This window comes from Agelaius tricolor, unplaced genomic scaffold (assembly GCF_023055355.1).
Source record: "Agelaius tricolor isolate 1412-34295 unplaced genomic scaffold, bAgeTri1.0.p SCAF_12, whole genome shotgun sequence".
In the NCBI taxonomy this organism is placed as follows: Eukaryota; Metazoa; Chordata; class Aves; order Passeriformes; family Icteridae; genus Agelaius; species Agelaius tricolor.
Window position 1 is genome coordinate 19178081 of NW_027269272.1, and position 20665 is coordinate 19198745.

The 20665-nt window shown below is 36.7% G+C and overlaps 1 protein-coding gene across 12 annotated transcripts in view; it reads right to left on the reverse strand.

Annotated features, from left to right (window-relative positions):
* LOC139595077 (uncharacterized) overlaps positions 1-20665 on the reverse strand; it is a 261592-nt gene that overhangs the window by 176159 nt on the left and 64768 nt on the right. The window lies entirely within an intron of this gene.

Here is a 20665-nt window from a genome sequence, read left to right on the forward strand (position 1 = left end):
GACAGGGTGTCTGTCTGCACTGTGACATCTGTATCACTGCCACAGGGAAATAAACAGAAATTCTCTCTAAAATCAAAGCTAAAAACATGTAGAATAGCATGAACCAAGGAATACTGACATATTTTTTAAAAAATTCTCTTGCTTTTCTCCATATTTCTATCGAACATTATAAGTATATCCAAATTTGTTTTCAGAAGTTCAGTAATTTTCATCCTCTCTTCAATACTCATTTCAAGAGCTGGATGAATAACTTATTTTCCAGCTTTCTTTTTTTCACTATTTTCACATTATTATGAAAAATGAAACGTTAATATTTGATTGACTATCATACATTTCGCTTCAAATCTGAGATTCCTAAACTGTGCTTAATCAAATATGAGATAATGCAGTAATTTCAAATAAAAAAAAAATTAATATGCATTTTTAAAATACTTCAATCTTTTAAATGAGCAAATACCCCAGTGAAATAAAAATAAATAATAAATAATAATAAGTAAATAATTTAATAATAAATTAATCAAAAATATCTAAGTTTCAGTGAAACTGCTGCCCTTTTTTCAATTTTAACTCACCTCTCTCAGTTTGGTACTTCTCCTTTCAGGGCAATGCCTGTACTATATTTCTTATTTTAATGCTCCTGTGGCACAGCAAACAACTAGAAGGGGTTCAAGGTATGGCAATGGAGACAATGCATTTTCTTTACATCAGCAAAGGTCCTGTTCCATCCTATTACATGTCCATCAATCTCTTGGTAGCCTTTGCCATTGGCACACGTTCACTCTGGTCCTGCAACTCTCAGCTTGCTGTGGCACCCTGAGTGACAAATGTGTCAGGTGTGACTCAGACTGCAGTCAGTTTAAGTATGGCTCATTAATTTGACATAAATAACTTTTCATAACCAGACGTTTTTAGGAAAAAAAATTAGTGATGAATCTGAAGGACACATGGGTGAAAAATACGTGTCAAAATAAGAAAGGGTTTAGTGCTTCACATGAGGAGAATTTTGTTGTAAATTTCCAAGTCCTTAATAAAGCTCTACAAAAATCTTAGAATACAAAACCCACAAATCTTTATGACTTAAATAAGGAAAAAAATTATTTCCCCAAATTAAGCCAAAGGGTCCATTCACAGGTGATGGTGCTTGTGCTTCAGGCTCCTCCTTTATAACTGAAACAAAACCAATTCTTGATATTGTATTTCCCTTCATACAGAAAAAAGTCAAAAACTATTTTGTGTTTATTTCCTTCCTCTACAAAATGTCTCAAAAGATTTTTTATTTCAACTTTCAAATGAACCATAAAACATTTTAGCTGTGAGCAGAAACCAGTTGAGCAATATTTCTTAAATACTTGAAGTTTTGCAATAGCTGAAGGAGATGAAAGCAAGGTGCCACAAAAGCAACTTACAAACCCTGAATTCTTAACTATCATTTACAGGGTTCATTAGAGTTAAGAGTGAGTTTTATTCCATTGTTCTGCTAAAGAATGGAATAACCTTCTGTAAAAGGTTATATGAAATCAACAGCAGTGAAAGGATTTGAGATAGGGGTAGAAATTAGTGGGAGATTTCTTCAGCTGAGTCGGATAATTTCACTAAAATATGAAAGATATAGAATTTATTTAAGATTCAACAACTAGTCCTCACTTGTCAGTGAATGTTGCTTTCCAATAAGTTCAATGAATTTGAACCAGTACCAGTGAGAATAAACCCAAATATTCACCCTCTTCCTTTCATTTATCACATTTTGTTTACTTGGTGTATTTTAAAAGGGGTTGTGTTTAGTGAAAAATTGTTGCTTCTCTACTTTAGAGAAATCTCTTGAGTAAATCTCTACTTTAGATTTACTTCAGTTCTCACTTTGAAATTAAATTAGGGCATATCAACAGGTAACCAACTTTAAGAACTACATTATAATTGTAAATATTCACTCCATCTTAATGCTGATAAATCACTCATGACAGTCTTTAACCAGACTTCAAAATGTCTCCCACTGATGAAGAGATACAAGTCTATAATAAGGTGACCTAACTTAAGAACTAAGGGGTGTATTTTTACATTTACATATGAATATTTTTTAAATTTAAAATTTAAATTAAGACTTCTTCAATTTTTCCTTAATAAGTGATATAGTAAATCAGAAACAAATTATTAGAATTTCTGATCCAGTCATTATCAAAATACAATTATTTACATTCTAAGCAATAGGTTAATTAATAAATGATCCATATTTAAAATCTAATATGTTTAAAGTTTCCAGTAATTCTTTCTGTTTTTTAAGGTAGAGCATGCATAGCATCAAATAATTCCAAAACTCTATACTATTCACTTGTTTTATGAGTAATATTTATGAAAGAGATGCTTGCTGATTTTGTAAATTAAATGGCTATAGCTCAAAAAAATTAAAAGAAAAGTAAAAAAAAGTTACACTTGTATCTGTTTTCACTTTCTAAATTTTGAAAAATGGAAAAGACATCTCATTGTAAAATACAGTATTTATTCTTTTAGAAGCTTTCAGAGAATATACAAATTGGAATCTAACTTGTGATTTCTTTGTAATTACAAAGAATTTCATTTTTAGGTTAAAATACAGAAAAACAATGCCTTCAAAATCATAATTGCTAAACTTCTGCTTACGTTATGCAATGTAGAAATAAACAAACCAGTATTTTGAACAGGTGGACCTTTAAAAAAGATTCCTAATTATTCTTATACTGTTAAAATTATTTCAATTTTGCATCTCAGCAGATACACATTTGTACATCAGAAGCAGGTGTTCATCAAAGGGATGGTAAAGAGATTCGGCAGCCTAGGCTCGAAACCCCGCCTGCACGGTGCAGGGAGAGATAAATGAGAAAAATCCTGCAAAACATCTCTCCACACTTCAGAAGGAGATTACACCTTTTTAAAGAGGCAAAACACGCAGTTCAATTACTTATTGTCTTGGCATGTGGTTGTGATGAAAGAAAGAGTCTCAAACATCAATAGAGCTAAACTAACTTCCCAGATGGGCTTCAGAAGAGGGAACCCTTCTGCAATCCACCTGCACATAAAGCTACTTTCTTCTATTTGAAATAAAATCCATGTTTTCCAACCTCTCTGTTCAAATCATCCCTTTATCTTACATGGTTGTTTGATATGCACCTCCTTGTCTGTACACCTACCTAAATGAAAGAGGAAAATCTTGTAGAAATAAAAACTTATTGTCCATGGGAACACTTCAGTGAATACCCATCCATTTAGATTCTAAGCCTCAGTAGTATATTTATTGTAAATATATTTTTCATTTCACAGAAAAGGTAAAACACTTCAGGTTTATCACTGAAAATAACCAATAACAAATTCAAGAGGCAGAGTGATAAATTCATCAAACACCCATATATCCATGTTTTAATATTTGACCAGACTATGCTTTGTAATTATCTGCAATAGAATTGTTCCTGGAACCCTGAAAATCTGAACTGCTGCTCTAAAGAAATGAAAATTATTTACTAATGTGTTCAACAGGTGTAACCTGAGACAAGGTGTGCACTGGTATAAGCACCCCAAGTGAAATGTGTGCATGAAACCAAACAAATTACCAGAAGCTCTAAAAGCTTTATAGACAGAAAATCACCCCTAGCCTTGGCAAGTTTTTTTTTTATAATTTATGATAGAGATAATGATATGAGAGATGGAAAACAGAAATCCTCTTCCTGTTGTCCTAGAGTCTGAATCTGCTACTCTAGCTGTTCTGATTTGAATATTGAACACTTTTGGATGCTCTTCAAAGCATGGCTTTACAGCCCTCAGTAGATGAATGTGGAACAGCAGGAAAAACCTCATTACAAGAGCCATGAAGAAAATTACACTTCCGTTTAAATTAACATTTCTTTGTGAACTTTCAGGTTCAATATAGAAGTTCTGGAACAAAGTTCAATATCAGCACCAGTATCCTGCAACTGCAAGATGAGCTTGTATATTACTGTTACAGGGGGCCACCAAGAAAGGAAAAAAGAATCCTACTGTATGCAATGTCTAAAATTAAAGCAATTTTTTTCTGTTAATTTGTTATTGGTGACTTTTTATATGATACTTTATACATTGTCAGAATTGACCAGAAAGAACCAGATCTTCACAATTTGAAGTGGGCTCAGTAAGTGAAGTGACAGACACGGGTTAGGCCAGATCACTTCATTTTGTATACAGAGACTATTACTGTTGTTGACACACTAAACAGAAAGAAAACTGTTTGAATTTTACATTTCAAACTAGCTTGTCCTGAAATCAGTGAACAAGAACACTACTGAGAGGTGAAACAAAGAGAAGTAGTGCCTTCAAGTGTATTCATAATTATTATAATATAACCCACCCCCCTCCCCAAACTCTGGTGCAGGTACCAGGAATGTTTTACTCTCCAATTCTGAGCTTATCTGCATGAGCTGCAGCTCTGTGTTAAAGAGGAGCTCAGCAATAATCAATGAGATTCAACCCTCAAGCTCCAGACAAGATGCCAACACAGCCCTCAGTTGGGCAAAATTTGGATGCCCTTGATTTAAGCTTCCTAAGCCTCTACAGCTCCAGTTCAGGAGATTAATGTAATTCCCACAGCTCATACTCCTTAGAAGATATTTTATGTTTCACCATATGATTAATAGAACTGTACAAAACTCAACTGTCTTGGTTCTCTCCCATTTCAGGGAATGAAATAAACTTTTATGCAATTCTCATTAAGCAGAACTGGAGAGACTCCAACAATTTACTCCTGCTTAACAACTGAACTTATTAGTGGTAGCATTTCACAGGTGCTACATCTGTGTACACCTACACCCAGACAATGCAGCTTGCCTTCTGTGCCATCAGTGTAAATGGGAGTGTGAAACTTCTCCCATATTCACCTGCTCCTCAGGACAGTCTGGTTGGTTTTCCTGCATTGCTACAGACAGATATGTGCTACACCCCTGCTTGTTCACCTCCTTTCTTCCATTCTAATACTGATAAAAATATTTTTCTAAGTAGCTTTCCCATGATTTTTCAGCTTTTCACAATGGTACCAAAAGCTGTCATGGGCAAACTTAGTCTTAATTCACTTGGTAGCAATCCACATTGCCAGTCAGCAAACTGAACTTTAGACAGTAGATGGATATTTTCATTCTATTAAGGAAATATAATTGTTGGGCTGGCAATCCACACTGCCTGTGCTTGGTGGCCATGTCTGTTTCTGACCATGATTCCCACTCTTCAAATAAGCAGGCACTTCTACACCATCAAGTTGATATTTTAAAAAATAAAATAATAAATAATAAAAATAATAAAAAATAAAAAAATAATAAAAAAATAATAAAAAAGTTTGAGTAGTGCTTTTAATCAGCAGAAATTATAGTAATTGTATGGTAATAAACATCAAACCTAAGTAATACCACTTACAATACCTTCTCATACTACTACTCATCTGGTACAGGAAAAAAACCAACAGTGCCAGAAATTGTTGCACATTTTAAATGGTGTGTGTGATAGAGTGCATGAATATCAACCCATTTTTAACAGAGTTTGTTAATCAGTACATTTATCTTAATAGGAAGCTGCAAACAACCTTCCAAATATCAATCTGAAATAATCACTGTAAATTTCAAATACTGTGATTAAAAAAAGCTTGGCCTTGTGCTCTTCAGAAAATAACTAAGTCTTGTATTGACCAATTTGAATGTTAAACTATTCCCATCTCTGCTTATGGCTGACATGATTGAGAGTCACACACTTTAATAAACAAACAGATACTGAGTTTACTGGTGGAGAGATGCAGTGGCTACAAATGCTGTTCCTTTGCACTATTCTTGCTCAGTGCACATGTAACTAAAACAAATAACAGCCAGGTTTGTTTAAAAAAATCCTGATAGATGAATATATTCCACCTGCCCAGCTTCCTAGCTTCTCACCATTCTCAGAAAAATTGCTTCATCTGTACTAAGGCTGCATCACACCATATGAAATGAAAAATGCTATTTATCAATATTATTGGAGGGTTTTGAAAGTACTTTCTTGCTTCATATGTAATAGAACCAAAAGCTGTGAACATCACAGAAAGTTGTGAGTAAATTTAACTGACATTTTGCTTCAGCACCTTTAGAACAATCCACTGGAAATCTTCATAACAAGTGCTCTGCTCTCAGTCACTTGTCACTTGTTTTAATCAAATGGAAGAAGCAGAATTTAAAAAAGAAAAAAAGAGCACTAACAACCTAATACCTGCTGATTTCACAACTGTAGCAGTTAATAAGTGGCTTGGAAAAACCCAGCCTACAAACAGATGCCATGCATTCACCAGATGTTTCTTTATTTGCCAAGTCTTTACAGTCATTCTGCCTTGGACATTCTCTTCATTTTTTTTCCCCTTTCCTAAACTGTTTTTTCTAGGTATACTTGTAGCTATGCAGACTTCAGATTAAAAAATTCCTTCTCTTTGTGCAAAGAGAAACCTCAATTTTTTTCTGTGAATAATTTTCATTGTATCAGAGGAAAGCCTCTAGTCTGGACTTTGTGCCTATTTCTAGTTTTCTGTGGTTTAATGTTCTGGCAGTCTCTCAAGTGGCCTGTTCCAAGCTTCATGTATCTGATAAAACCTCCATGTTTCTTTGGATGATGGATGATCTCAAGAGACTACTTCTGGGTTTTAAAAAAGCAGCTTAATCGCCTGCTATTTCTAGGAGCCCAAAAGAGTAGCACAAATGTTTCACACTGACAGGGACATTCCTGTTCCTCTGCCCATGGAGGAGCTGCTCACAAGACTTTTCTGATCAGCAAAAAGAAGAAATGAGGCAACAGCCAACAGCAGAAAGCACATGCCAGAAACTTAAGTGGAAGGGGGCTTGGAAGCCTCCTGCAGCAAAGAGAAAATAAGTATGGATCAACCTCCCCCCTTCTTTTAGAGTATCTAATGAAACATAGGGAGAAGAGACACTACTCTTTTTCTGAGGAAATGCAATGTATTTTAAAAGAAGATTTTAAAATTGAGGAAGGAGGGAAGGGAAAAAGAATGGAACAAAGTTTTATGGAGGTTTTAGGTTAGTTAAAAGTGATGAATTTACAAATCCATGCATTTGCTAGGGAACCCTAGCATCTGTAAAGAATTAATCACATCAACAGGTAAGGGAAGCAATTTTGTTGTCTTTTGTTGATCTTTGGGAGCAGTCTTGACTCAGAAATCAATCTGCAAATTTAACAGATGCTTTCTTTGCACAGCAATTAGGCATTTTTATATCCCTATTTGAAGCTACTATATTTTTCTCTCTTTCTGTACCTTGATGCTTTCAAAGGTGCAAAAAAGTATTGCAAAATGAAACCATATGGGAAATAGCTTTAATCTTGCTTGAGAAAAATCTCACTGTAAACTGTCCTTCATTCTAAATCAATCTACTACGTTATGATTCTCCACCTTCTTTCTGCTATTTGTTACAATGTCAGCTGTCTGAGGAGACAACTTTTCTTAAAGAAGTTACACACCAAAAGTTGCACTGAATTTTATTGTTCCATGAGGGATTGGAATGCCACATCACTGTTAAAAGAAATCCCACAAGAATCTAGAATCCTAGAATATGTACTGCTCCTTAGCCATTGGATTGCTTGAAAATGTTATCATTTTTATGATAACATAGATAAATTTACTGATTACACAATCATTTTCTAAATTTATTTTTAAAAATAATGTGTGCATTTGGAAATATTTCTGTAATTTGGAAGGGCTTTTGCCTTGTGCATTCATACTACAGATGATGGTTAGTTTTGATGTAGCTTGTTACAAATTTGCTGCTGCTTTAAGGAATGTATTATTTAACAGAACCTTAATTACACACACTTTTAACCTTATAATGGCAAGGGTCAATTAATTTTACCCTACAGCTTATAGGATCCATGCTTGTTAAATAAATAAAATGAAAAAATCACCAAGTTGATTTGAAAAGGGAAATGGCAATATAGCCTCATAGGGCCAATAAAATTACAGCTAATCCTTCTGGGAATCCAAATGGCAATAAAGTGAAAGTGAGTACAGATTAACACATTGTAAATCCACTTACTACCCAGAAATGTTTACACAAGGATTTGCCATTGCCTGTTACCATTTGATCAAAATTCAATTGCACAGTTTGCCAAGATTTTACTGAAGAGGCTACTTCTATTTCCCACAAATATAATTTAACTCCTTGAAGACCCCAAAAATGTTTTAATCAGGAGTAAGAATATGTACTGGATGCCTGTGGATGACAGAAAATGGGTGGGATTCTAGGGTTTCATACTGATGACTTGGAATACAAACAAATACTAAAATATCTAAGGAAATGCTCACAATGCTTCTGTGTGTTAATATTCCTGAATTTGAAAGGTAGGGAAGTGCACTTTAAAAAAGATATTTGAGTCCAAACCAGCTTTTTCCTTACTGCTCACTTATAATACAAACTGCACTCACATGGAGGCCAACAGCCAGCAAAAACATATTTCCATTTTAACGCCTTTAGATGATCAAAGCATCAGCTTAATATAATCAGCTCAAATCCATTTACCAGTGAGCCTACCACTGTGCCCAGGGACTGTTTTCCTTTCCAGCCCTATCTATTCTGGAACAGGTGCTATAATAGTAAATTAATTAGTCTGTGGAGATGCACCTTGTTCTCCATCTCCACAGGCCTCTTGTGGGTCAGGGCCTTGAGGAAAATGCCATCTGGGCAGAGTTTCCCCCAGAGAAACAATCAAAGCCTACAGATTTCAGACTACAGAGGAGGGTTCATATGACAATTAACCTTATTAGTCTTTTTTTAAAATGGTTGATAGTGTGTCAACGTGTTGGCTCTATAAATAATCTGCTTCTCAAAATCATCATTGCAGCTAATTCAAAGAAATCACACCTATCTAAAAATCCTCCCAAGAAAATACAGGTCTCCTTGCACTGAAAATATAAATAAGTCTTAAAAAATAACTTACAAATAGGAAGCCATCACACATAGTTCTAGAGTACTTAAAACTTTAACATACTTTGAAAGAGTGACAATTTTTGCTGTGACCAATTTTATACAAACCCTGAGGGACTTGTGCTATTAATCATTTTGGTTCTCTGTTCCCACCACAGTTTTGCCCAATATCCAATTATCAACAGAATCAAAACTAAATTCAACACATTTCACAAGAGACATCAACATTTATCTTGGTTAATCTGGTGAGTATTTAAGGTTTAACTCAAGGCCCTAATCTGGGGGGAATTTTAGATTTGTGGAATTCTTTTCACAAAAAGCATTCTAAAACAAATGAGAACTTGGAAACTTCAAATGGAATGGGATATGAAAGCATGATCTTGATACAGTAAAATTATTTGCATATTTTCACAAGTTTGACAAACTACAGGAATTAAGATGACAAAGCAAAAAGGGCCTCAAGTTTAACATTTCACATAAATAAAATACAAAGTACATGTAAATTTATAAGGTAACTAAGACAGTATTTTTAATGCATGACTTCAGTAACTTCTTCAAACATATTTAAGTCAGTTTAAAACCACTACATTTGTATCGTAATAAAAAAAAAAGAAAGCCAAGTGATCAATTCCTTTAATGTTTTTATGTCTTCTTACTCTGCTAGAACACAATTTCATAGAGAAACTTCTATATCTAAAATTTGAAAAATGTGTTTTTGATGGCCAGTTAGTCCTTGTTCCCTCCATAAAGAAGTTTTCAGCATGAATATCTAATGAGTTTTCATCTAGACATCTAATTTTACAAAAATTTAAATTCCATATTTTTTCAAGGACTTGGACAAAAATTTATTTGTTAACATGAAAAGCATAGAAATAAAGTCAAAGCAGATATTAATTGAAAAGTAATTCAAGTATTCACTAATATGTAATCAGAACTGTTAACTGCTATGCATTTTACTATACCAGACAATGTTTAGTAGAGTAAAATAAAACAGCAAAAGATGATGACTTAAATTTCAGAACATCATTTACTACCAGAATTCTTTTAAGTACTGTCTCAGCTGTCTACATCTGTAATAGTAGTTACTTGACATGCTGTGTTTGTAATTGCTCTTTTCTTTTTATGTATTTCCATAAAAATTTTTTTTTTAAAAGATAGCAAAATCTAAAAAGATAGCCTCCAGTCCAAGTATTTCTAATTTTGAGTTTTCTTAATTTTCTCACAGAGGTGAGGAGAGAGTGAAATTTAAGTTGAATGGGTAGGGTGCTCAACTGGACAGTAGAAAACCACCTACATTTACCTTTAATATAAGAGCAAAGTGAAATAATTAACAAGTGCAAATATTAAATATTTCACTGAATAGCTGTCATTGATAGCTGTGAGGATCCCTTCCTCTGTACATTGGTGGGCAGAGCAGGATGGAAGATGAACACAAGAGGCACACTGAGGGAGCTCAGTGAAGCAGTCACAGGAGATGAAATACAATGTGTGTGCTCATTGAAGCAGCTGAAAAAATGATCTCCAAGGGCAGGAGATGAGATGCACTAAAGGGACAAGCAAAAGCCCTCAAGCACTTCCCTCACTAAAACACACAAAAATCTCCCTCCCTTTTAATGCCTTCTCCCAAATAAAAAAACCCCAACAAAGTAAATGACATTGAATTTCCTACTTGTCACTATTGGGGTTTTTTTTCAGATCAGGAGAAAAAAACATGTTCAAAGATAATAACAAGTCTTATTCTGACATACTTGATCGCAACATGCTGGAATGACAATTTGCACGCCACAAGAGATGTTTAGCACATCAGTATCACTGAATTCAGATAGTACAACCCACAGGTTCACCTATTTTTTTTCTAGGTGTCAGCACCTCCACTACCCTTGTCTCTAAGAAAATGAAAGACCTGCTACATACACCCCACGTCCTCCAGTAATGATAGATCATTTTAGATGAACCATTCTCACAAGATTGGGAAAAAAAGAACACCAATATTTTATGAGATCTATACCAGGCATGATAACAAATGAAACTAACAAGTCTCAGAGACTTAAACCCCAAAGAAACCCAAATTTACCTACAGTGGGGCCAAGGAGAAAATTTTAGTTATTTACTAATTTTGCATATTGCTCTCTTTTTTTGTGTACGGTACTCTGAAATATCCCACAGTGCTCAGAGTTGCTAAAAGAGCTTTCAAGATGCCAAATAACTATAAAGGCATTGTGGTACCCAATGAGCACTTGAAACAAATTGTCAATCTTCTCCCTCACATCATCACTACATGAATTTGGACATTTACTGGTACTTGGGCTGTTCACCTTCAAACCTGGAATTCTGCAGCTGCCATAGAGCTATAACTTAGGGCAAAATCTTAGAAAATTAAAGAAAATGAAGCTAAAATAGTTTTTAAATTCTCCAAAATATTTTCAGAACTTAAATCAGTAGCCATTTCAAATTTCTAATTTTATCACTACTGGAGAAACCTAGGAATGAAACTGTTACATTCTCAGAAAAACAAAAATGAGAACACTGTTTTCCAGTAATCAGAACCTATACAAAAGAGAAACTGCTGCCTCTGGAAGACATGTCTGTTAAGACAATACCAACCCCAGTATTAGCTGCTTTCCTGCCTAAAGTCAGAACCAGTATTGGAAGAAGGAATTTTGAAGAAACTACTGAAGTGACGCGTATCAAGTTTCTAGAATGACAGAGTTCAACCAAGAGCTCCAAAGAAACTGAAACATGAAATTACTGAATTGTACTCTGCGTTTCAATTCAGAGCTCACCTACCAGTAAAAAGGCAAATAATATTAGTAATCACTAGCAAATGAACATGAAAGAATATAATTCTGCTACCACGTGAAGCTAACATGTACCCACGTCTTGACCACCCTTCACAGGGTGGAGAGCAGCAGCACAGATGAACCAATATCTAAAACAGCTTCTGGCTGGAACATCTTGGCCTCACTGAGATCAGTGTGGTCACAAACCCTGGGGAGCAGGGTTCTATTAGTCACTGTTTCTCACAGCACAAAAAAGCAAATGTGCTTTTTATGAAAATATCAAGCAGCAGCTTGTAAACACACAAAGAATGTGTGTTACCCATCTAACTAATCAAATCATACAACTGATCTCCTCAAATAAGATCTGATTTTCAAAAGGGAAAAGTGACTTGATGCAATCCTGAGAGGTGTTTGCTACTATATATGACAGTCTGGATACAGGGCCTGAACCCCTTGTCACTCAAAGGTGAATAACATGGAAAAGGCCACACATACCTCACCTATGTCATACATTCTCTACCCAAATGCTGCCAAGTGCCAGTGGGCACATGATGCTGGATGGGGTGGGGCAGGACCATATTCTGAACCAGCATGTTCAGAAATATGTTAATACCTGGGTAACCTCAGCTGTCTGTGCTCCTCCCCTCTCAGCTCTTGGGCAGTTTGTTACCTGTTCTTATGTGTGTTTGCACTGAGGCACCCCCAGTATCTCAAATAGATCCTGACCTGCCATGAGTCCATTTTGAAGTGCAAGGTCCTGAGCTGTGCCCCCAGAGGCTGCACCCCCTCCCCATGCTTGCCATGTAAACCAAACACAGTCTACAAAGATCACAGGAATACTTCAAGAGATGTAGGGGGATGACTCACATGCAGAAGAGGAGGAAGGTATTCACAGGCCAATCTACACCCACTTGCTGTGGGCAAAGGAAGAGGTTGTGCTCTTCTAGAGATGTCTTGGTGGAGCCTCTCACCCTCTCCTCATTGGCAACACAAGAAGTCAAGGCATGCTAGTATCACTAGTCTAACCCTAATCCTTGGGAGCAACCCTGTATGCAAGATCTCTTCTCTGTAATGATTAAAATACTTTGCATATCTCCAGAAACCTTGCACTGATTCATTTCTTTCATTTTCGAGGTAATGTTCTGTGCCCTTAACACTCAGAACAAAATATCATCTCTTCCTTAATGTGCTGTTAAAACTATTAGCATATTCTGTGTAAAGCTGCTAACCAGCTCAGCATTTGCTAAAAATGAGATTGTTTTCCCAAATCCAGCAACTTCTAAGCTCAGAGATGCAACAGGGTTACTAAAAGGCCTGTATATATATTTCAGTCACTTTATCAGGAGAGGTAAAGCACAGTGTTCTCTTTGTCTCTGTAGTGAATGATGATCAATTTGTTCAAAATAATGTTTGTGTGATGAAGAAAACATACATATTTCAACTAAAAAACCAGCAACAGAAAGTAGGAAAGAAGGAAAATTTCTGTGTTTTATTCCTCCATTCCATAATTCTGCTTCTCTAATTTCACACATATTTAGTATCTTGTCTAGAGGGCATTAGTGTATTTGGTGATGAGATGAAGGCAGCCTAATGCAGGCCTGGCAAGAACTCCCTGTCACCAATCCTCCAGGGTCCGGAGATCAGCGTTCTTAAAACACGAGGATTTGATAGAGTTAACGCCATCCCCTCGAGCAGATGGTTGGGAACATTCTGTCAAGGCTGCCACCGATTACTGCAAACAGCTCCTCGTTACACTGATAGCCCCTCTGGGAGCCCGGCAAGCTCTGCCTGACCTCGACTCCCAGGTGCCAACCGCGCCTTTCCCAGGGCGAGGGCGCGCCAGCCTCCCCCAAACACAGCCCTGGCTCCTCTGGGCTGCAGCTCCACACCCCACAGCTGCTCCCAAGGGCAGCGACAGGTTTTAGTTTGTTACGTTTTCCACTGCTTGTGGTAGACTGCTAAATGTATTTTCCTTTTTTACAGAGTTGAAGCTGTCACACCTCTGGCTTGGGGAGTGCTGCCGTCCCTGGGGTAGCTTCAGCCGTCCTGTCTACTTCCATGGCAGCAAAACGCTCTGTGCACTCACAGACTATTTTGAATATATGAAATATGACCTTATGTATTCCATATTCATTAGTAACGTTTTCTGCACTTCCTGAATAGGTATGAGTCAGACTGGAGTCACAGTTAACACCACAGCAAAAAGCTTCTATAAACTTGCTTGAGTTTCTCTTTAAAGTAATGCCTTGTACATTAGCTTTGTATTACCCAAAATATTAACTTAGCTCAACACCAAGAGCCAACACACAGCTTTTATGGATTCACTACTGCAGTGTTTTTTCAGCACTGTAAGTTTAATTCAAATTTTTAAGTCTCTACTTTTCTTCTAGAAGAACCCATCGGAGTTGCTGAAGCTGCTCTTTTGTCCTGAATTTGGTACATTACACTACAATATATACTGGTAACACCAGAAGAAAAAAAAAGTCCAATTTATCTCTCTAGCTGAAGGTCATTCTCCAAAGCAATTAACTTCTTTAAGCAGAATATGCACTTGGAAATAAAGATGAAGAACTGGTCTGAGAAAGAGAAAAGCTGACAAAAGTTCTCTCCCTCACCTAGAGCTTGCACAGAACAGTTGGACAACTCATCAAATGAAATACCAAGAGGCTCCCTCACTCCTGTCCAGCTGGGTTTGTATCAGGGACAGCACATTCCCATCAGCTGCTGGCATCTCAGCTTCCATCCTGGAGGTCACAGGATCACCTTCATCACCTTCCTTGGGCCTGGTCCAGGCATCACACAGCCCTGAGACCCAGCTCACAGCTTCCTTCATGTGAGACCCTGGGGAGACTCCAGCTGCTTCCAAGATCTTTCAGAAACACACCAAGTACCAGACTGAGTCTCAAGAGTCACTAAGACTCAGATATCCATTAGGACCAAGGTGTACCAGCACCAAAGTCCACACTGTGAAGGGGACAGAAAAAACCCTTGGCTCTCTTGAAAAGCACCAGATCCAGGAAACACCAGCAGGCTCTGACTCCACCTCCTACACAAAGGAGGAAAATGTTTCTCTTTGCCTATATCTAACTATAGATAATAACTAGATATTTTTCCCATGTCTGCATCAACACGAGTGCAAAACATTTTAGTAAGTCAAAACCAAACATTACCAGAACAGATACTGGCAGAAAACCCCTATGCAGAAGCAGTATCGTTTGTTTGCTTTATTTTTAAATACTAACTGACCAAAGATTTGAACTAAAACCCAAGAAATTACAGTGATAGCTCAACAACCTAAATTGATGTTCTCTGTCTCGGTCTAGTGGACAAATATCCACCAAAAATGACCAGTGAACACAAGTGAATTCCCTTTTGGCAGTCCAGGCAGAGACCAGGCAGGAAGGCTGAGCAAGCTGTGCTGTTTGGACAGATGGTCCCACTGACACAAAGCTCAGGTAGATCCCACAGGTTACACAGCTGTTTGCATAGCAATTGTGCAATTGAAGGTATTTTCAAAGAGAATTTTTTGATACCATCAATTTCACCCCAATACTTCTAAGAAAAGGTGTGTCCATTTGACTTGGTGCAAGATTGCATTAACTGCAAGCATTTGGACTGGAGATCCCTGTTCCCTATCCAGAAATAGATAACCTGATACAAAGGGCATCAAATCAGTGGAGAGACCAGAATCTCTGAATGCTGCTGGATTACTTATAAAACCAATTATCAGTAGAAATAGCATAAAAACTGAAAAACTGTCTAACAGTATTTCAACAATTCTTTTTATTGCTTCCCCTCCAGCAAAATCATGTTCAATTTTAGCCTGAATAAAGATATCGCTGTTCTGGGGATAAATTAAAAATTAAAGTTCGAACAAGCCTACAATTTTTCTCCAACACATGGTGCATCTATAGTTTATATTTGGGGACTTTTTTAGAAGAGTAGTCCAGGAGGTTACAGGACAGCTGGTATCATAGCTTGGGAGAATGAGCTTTCACCATCTGAGCAGGGTGGGTGACAAGTTACACAGCAACACCTGCTGGCAAATCCACACAGGAGAAACATCCGTGTCCCTTGCAGGAGCTGCACTTCTCTGGAGAAGCAATAGGATCATAATCACCAGGGACCTGATCCCACAAAGCCTCACCCCAGTGCCTGCCTCCTCACTGGGTAATCTCGATAATGTGCTTGGATTGTGCACAAAGATTAAAATGAGAAATAGAAACAAAGAGGAAAAAGGGGTTGGAAAGAGGAAAGATATGCAGAAGGAAACAGGAATATAAGCAAGCCCACAGTGGCAACACTCCTGAAAAATTTACTAATAAATGATTGTAGCATTTGGCCTTGTGATTTTAATTTGTAATAAAAAAATGCAACATTTTTCAGTTGTATTAGTGTGGGCAAAGGCTTTCATTAAAAAGGGTTACTGCCTCTTCCCCATTACATCCTCCTATGGTGCTCAGAACACCTGTGCTATTATTAAGCTTTTTTCCTTGGATTTTTTTGAAAATAAGAAAAAATTAACAAAGTAAAATTTGTTGACAATCCCCCCCAGCCAGCGCAGTGGGGGTTCTACCTATGGGCTGTCACATTTCCCATGTTCATTTCTGCAGGTGCTAAATGCATGCTGACAACAACATATGTTACCAGTCTTAAATGTGTGGGATTTTTTTTTTAACCTTGTAATTAAAGAGGGCTCACAGCTTGGGGAAGAAAAAATAAAACAAAACAGGTGAAAGCTGATTCTGCCCAATGTATTTAACATTCACTTACATCCTCATTTTGTCTCGTGATTTGGGTATTTCCCTAATGATGCATAGAAAGAAAAGCATGGGGGTGGATGGGGGAGAGAAAGGATTCTATCTTCCAAATAGTACTTATTTAAATATGATATCAAACAATTTTTGAAAATATCAGCATGCAGAATAAGCATTGATTCTCTCTGGAATCACCCTTTCCCCCCGGGTCTCCTCACTTGTATTTCTGCGCTCTCTTTCTGTTTATTTCTGTCTCTTATTTTAATCTCCTTAGTCCTGCCAAGCATGATACACTTGGTCTCCAAAGGAGGGTTCCTATACATTCTGTCATACAAGAGGAGTCACCTATTTATCTGAATAAAAGTAGGACTTGCCCTATTAATTATAGTATCATTATTTTTGGCTGTTTAAGGCATCACACCATTATTCATTGAAACCTATACACTGCTCCTCAGGGCAGCACACTAACAAACTACACATATGTTTTCAGGGGAAAAAAGGTGTGTTTCAGTAAAATTTATCAAGTCATTTTTTTATATAAATGTCTAGTACAATATGCCAGAATTACTTTGGTCAGCTGAAATAAAGTTATATCATAAAATCAATTAGAAATCTCTCTAAAAAGTAAGTCCGATTAACTGCATATCAAGAAAAAGATGTGATGGAGTATATTAAAAGCAAGTAATATTATTATATGAGTGATCAAAGTACTGCACACCAAAATATATTATAAAAAAATCAGTGCTATAGAAAAAAGGAATTTTTTCAAATATGATGCAGGAGGTATCTGCCATGCTACTTTAGTTCTAACCAAGTTTGAAACGTCAAGATGTAAAAAGCATTTCCTTGCTTTCTCTGCAGAATTTCAGCCTTGTGATAAGATTAGACTTCCTTATTTGGGGATAACAAAAAAAAAAAAACCAAACTGAAGGGAAGGCCAAGGAGTTTGCAGCATTGAAGCCAACCCAAACCACTGTTAGCTTCCTCTCCCCATGGCTCTGCTGCAGCGTGGAACAGCACAGGCAGGAACCTGCCTGCTCCAGGAAGGGAATCACAAATGCCCCAGCCCTGGTAAGGAGAGGATGTGGCAGGAATCATTTTGGCACAGCACTGCAACAATATGCTGAAGTTGGGCTGAGCTTTCAGAGGTGCTGGGAAAATATTGTACTGCTCAGTTCTAGGCATTCCTATTTTAGCCAGTTAAACAACAAACATGAGCAAATATGCCAAATATTTGCCTTCATTGAGAAGTAAGCCAAAGAAAACCAACATGAGAAAACAGCCCATCTGTGAATTGGCTCTGCAACTCAGAGCAACAGTTCTGGAGCTGCTTTATCAGTATTTTTCCTCAGACTCGGAATGGCAATACTTAGTATCTGAATCCCGACTTAGAACTCTAACTCAAGTCCATACTGGAATACAATTTAAACAAATTTTTTTAAAGAATTAATAAAAAAAAATCTTGTTAAGAGTGACTCCCAGACAGTAAAAAGTCTTCTTGCTCACACAATACACTTTCCATAGCACTATAATGTTGAAAATTTTTACTTCAAGCCTGGTTTCTTTCTACACCACGACTGTGTTCCTTCAGCTTAAAATAATCCAAACCTACATACTGCATATATGAACTCTGACACTCTATTAGGCAAAATGATACCTGCAAAAAAAATTCAAAAATAAAAAAGCTTAAAGGAATAGCCTGTGTCAGCCAGGCACCAAAGGCACAGATTCACCTTATTAAACTCTGAGAGTTTTCTTAAGTGTTAGCTCCTAGTCCAGCCCTCACAAAGGGTTAAAATACAGATGCTGTGAATGGAATGTATAATCCTTAAGGCCCTGGAGCATTAAGACATATCTGCTCCTTAGGGTCCATCTCTGTCCATAATCAATTTCTTCCCTTGGAGAACATTAATTGTCTCTAATGATAGCTTTCCATCAATACATCCTTGATCTTAAAAGGCCTGTACAGCTTCTTCCTTTATTCAATCAAATCATCTCTACAATTGCCCTCCTTTAGTAAGATAATACCTTTTAAGCCTTGTATTTTAATATAAAAAAATAAGAGGTAGCAGCAAATTCTAATGGAAGTGCTAACATTTGAGAATCAGGATGATGGCTTCCATTATCCTAAATAATGTTTGAAGATTACGGAAAGCACTGTGTTTCAAAAGGTGGAAACTAATCCCCCACTTTCAAATTATTCCTTCTACAAAAATCTGTTCTGACATTAGGAATTTTTGTGCCCCAACTACAGCACAGTATATTTAAATATTTGAATATGAAAGATAATTTTCAGCTCTGGAGAGGAAAAGCAAATAATTACTATTTATAAGCAGTAAATGCTGAATAATTTAAGAAATTGACAACCTAAAACAGAGAAGCCCTTTATTTTTCCATTCTCTGGTACAAGGGTGGCTTAACTGTTCACTCAAATGACTGTAACTCCAATCAGAAGTTCCTGAAATTAAATAATTTCATGATGGCTCAAAAACTCAATCTCCTGGTGACCCACTAATGTGTCTTGCTTTCCCCACCCCCTTCTCTTCCTTGTACATGCTTTTCAAAAGGCGTGGAAATTCAATTTTTTGCCATTCAACTGATTTGTTTCCATTCAAATAGAGGATTTTTCTTGCACTTCCTTATCTAGATTGCCCAGCACCAATCTGTGTTTCTACCCATATTCCAACACAGTTCTGTGTGAAATGGCACCACTCCTCATAATGGCTCAAGGACCTCAAAACGAAACATTGATGGCACAAAAGACCTTGAACATTTAGAAATCTTTGCTTGGTATGGGTTTTTTTTTTATATCCAGTATGAGAGTGACAGAATTTTGGTGATGCCTATTTTATTTTTATCTAAGAAGGGTCACGGAGAAGCTTTTTCCACAATTGACTATCATCCACCACTGACTGCAATATTAGAGGCCTCCTCTTACTCAAAAGTCATTACACATGCACAAATAAATAAACAACAGCAGGAGATTTACATCAGGAACATCATGAAAACTCTAAAAAATATGTATTATGCAGATTTTCTTTTCATTCTCACACTAGCACACATACTCATGACGTGCACTTTACTATTTGCTGTTTTACAAAATATTGATGGCAAAAGCAGTATGAGAAAAAATAATGCCAGGAATTTAAAAAAAAAATATAGGCAGGTAGATACAATCAATCTAGCAGCTATCAAGCCTAAACAAAACAAAACAGGGAGGAAAAAAAAAAAAGGAGACCAGTTAACAACCTAGATAAGAGATGAAAATTGCCAGTGAGGCAGATCAAGTTTATTCAATGTCCTGATAAGCACCTATTTGCTCTTCCCCATAATGCTCTCTCAGTATTTATAAATTATCATTTAATTATGCTGGCAAGTGGTAATTGTCAAATAAAGCTCAGATAGGCATAAGCCCTCAGGCTGCACATGACAGAAAAATATCTATTAAAGCTGGGCTGATTCACACGCTTAGGAAATCATTTCCTTTCTTCTTTTTATCCTTGCCAACAAATTATATGAACTGGCACTTTGTGCTTTGTAGGCATTTTGAAGTCTATGCAGATTACAGGAAAGAAAAATTAGTTGTTTCAGTATCTACCATTCCTAAATTATTCTGCTGATTTAAGACACCATGTTCTGTTTCAACAAAAGAGTGCCAAAGATCAAGGAATCAGAGCCTTCCTCTGCTTAGAATTTATGCCCAGGGTCACTTTCAATTGGGTAAATCAAGATTTGGGGAATTATTGAATACTGTGGATAATAGATTTGATATGGAGCAATAGTTAAAATATGACATTTATCCCATTAGTATAGAAACACCAGGCAATATTTTTAAAAAGTCTCTTACTACTCAGATTCAATTACATACCCAACATTCTCTGATGTACATACACTGATACAGATGAAGGCACCCACAGATTTGACGGATTTCTTAATTTACAGAATACATACCCAACTATTTAATTATGTAGAAAAAAATAGATGTGAAAGAAGTTTAATGCCAAATAACATTGAAATCAGGCTCATGAGAACTTTGACCTGGAACATGAGTCTGAACACCAGACATGCTGGATTTACAGCACATTGCTGGAACATTCACTATCAATGCCACTGCAAGATCATTACAGCCATAAAAGGTAGCAGTATTCTCTTTTTTGTCTGTGCAGCTACCATCAGACAAACTCAGGGTGGC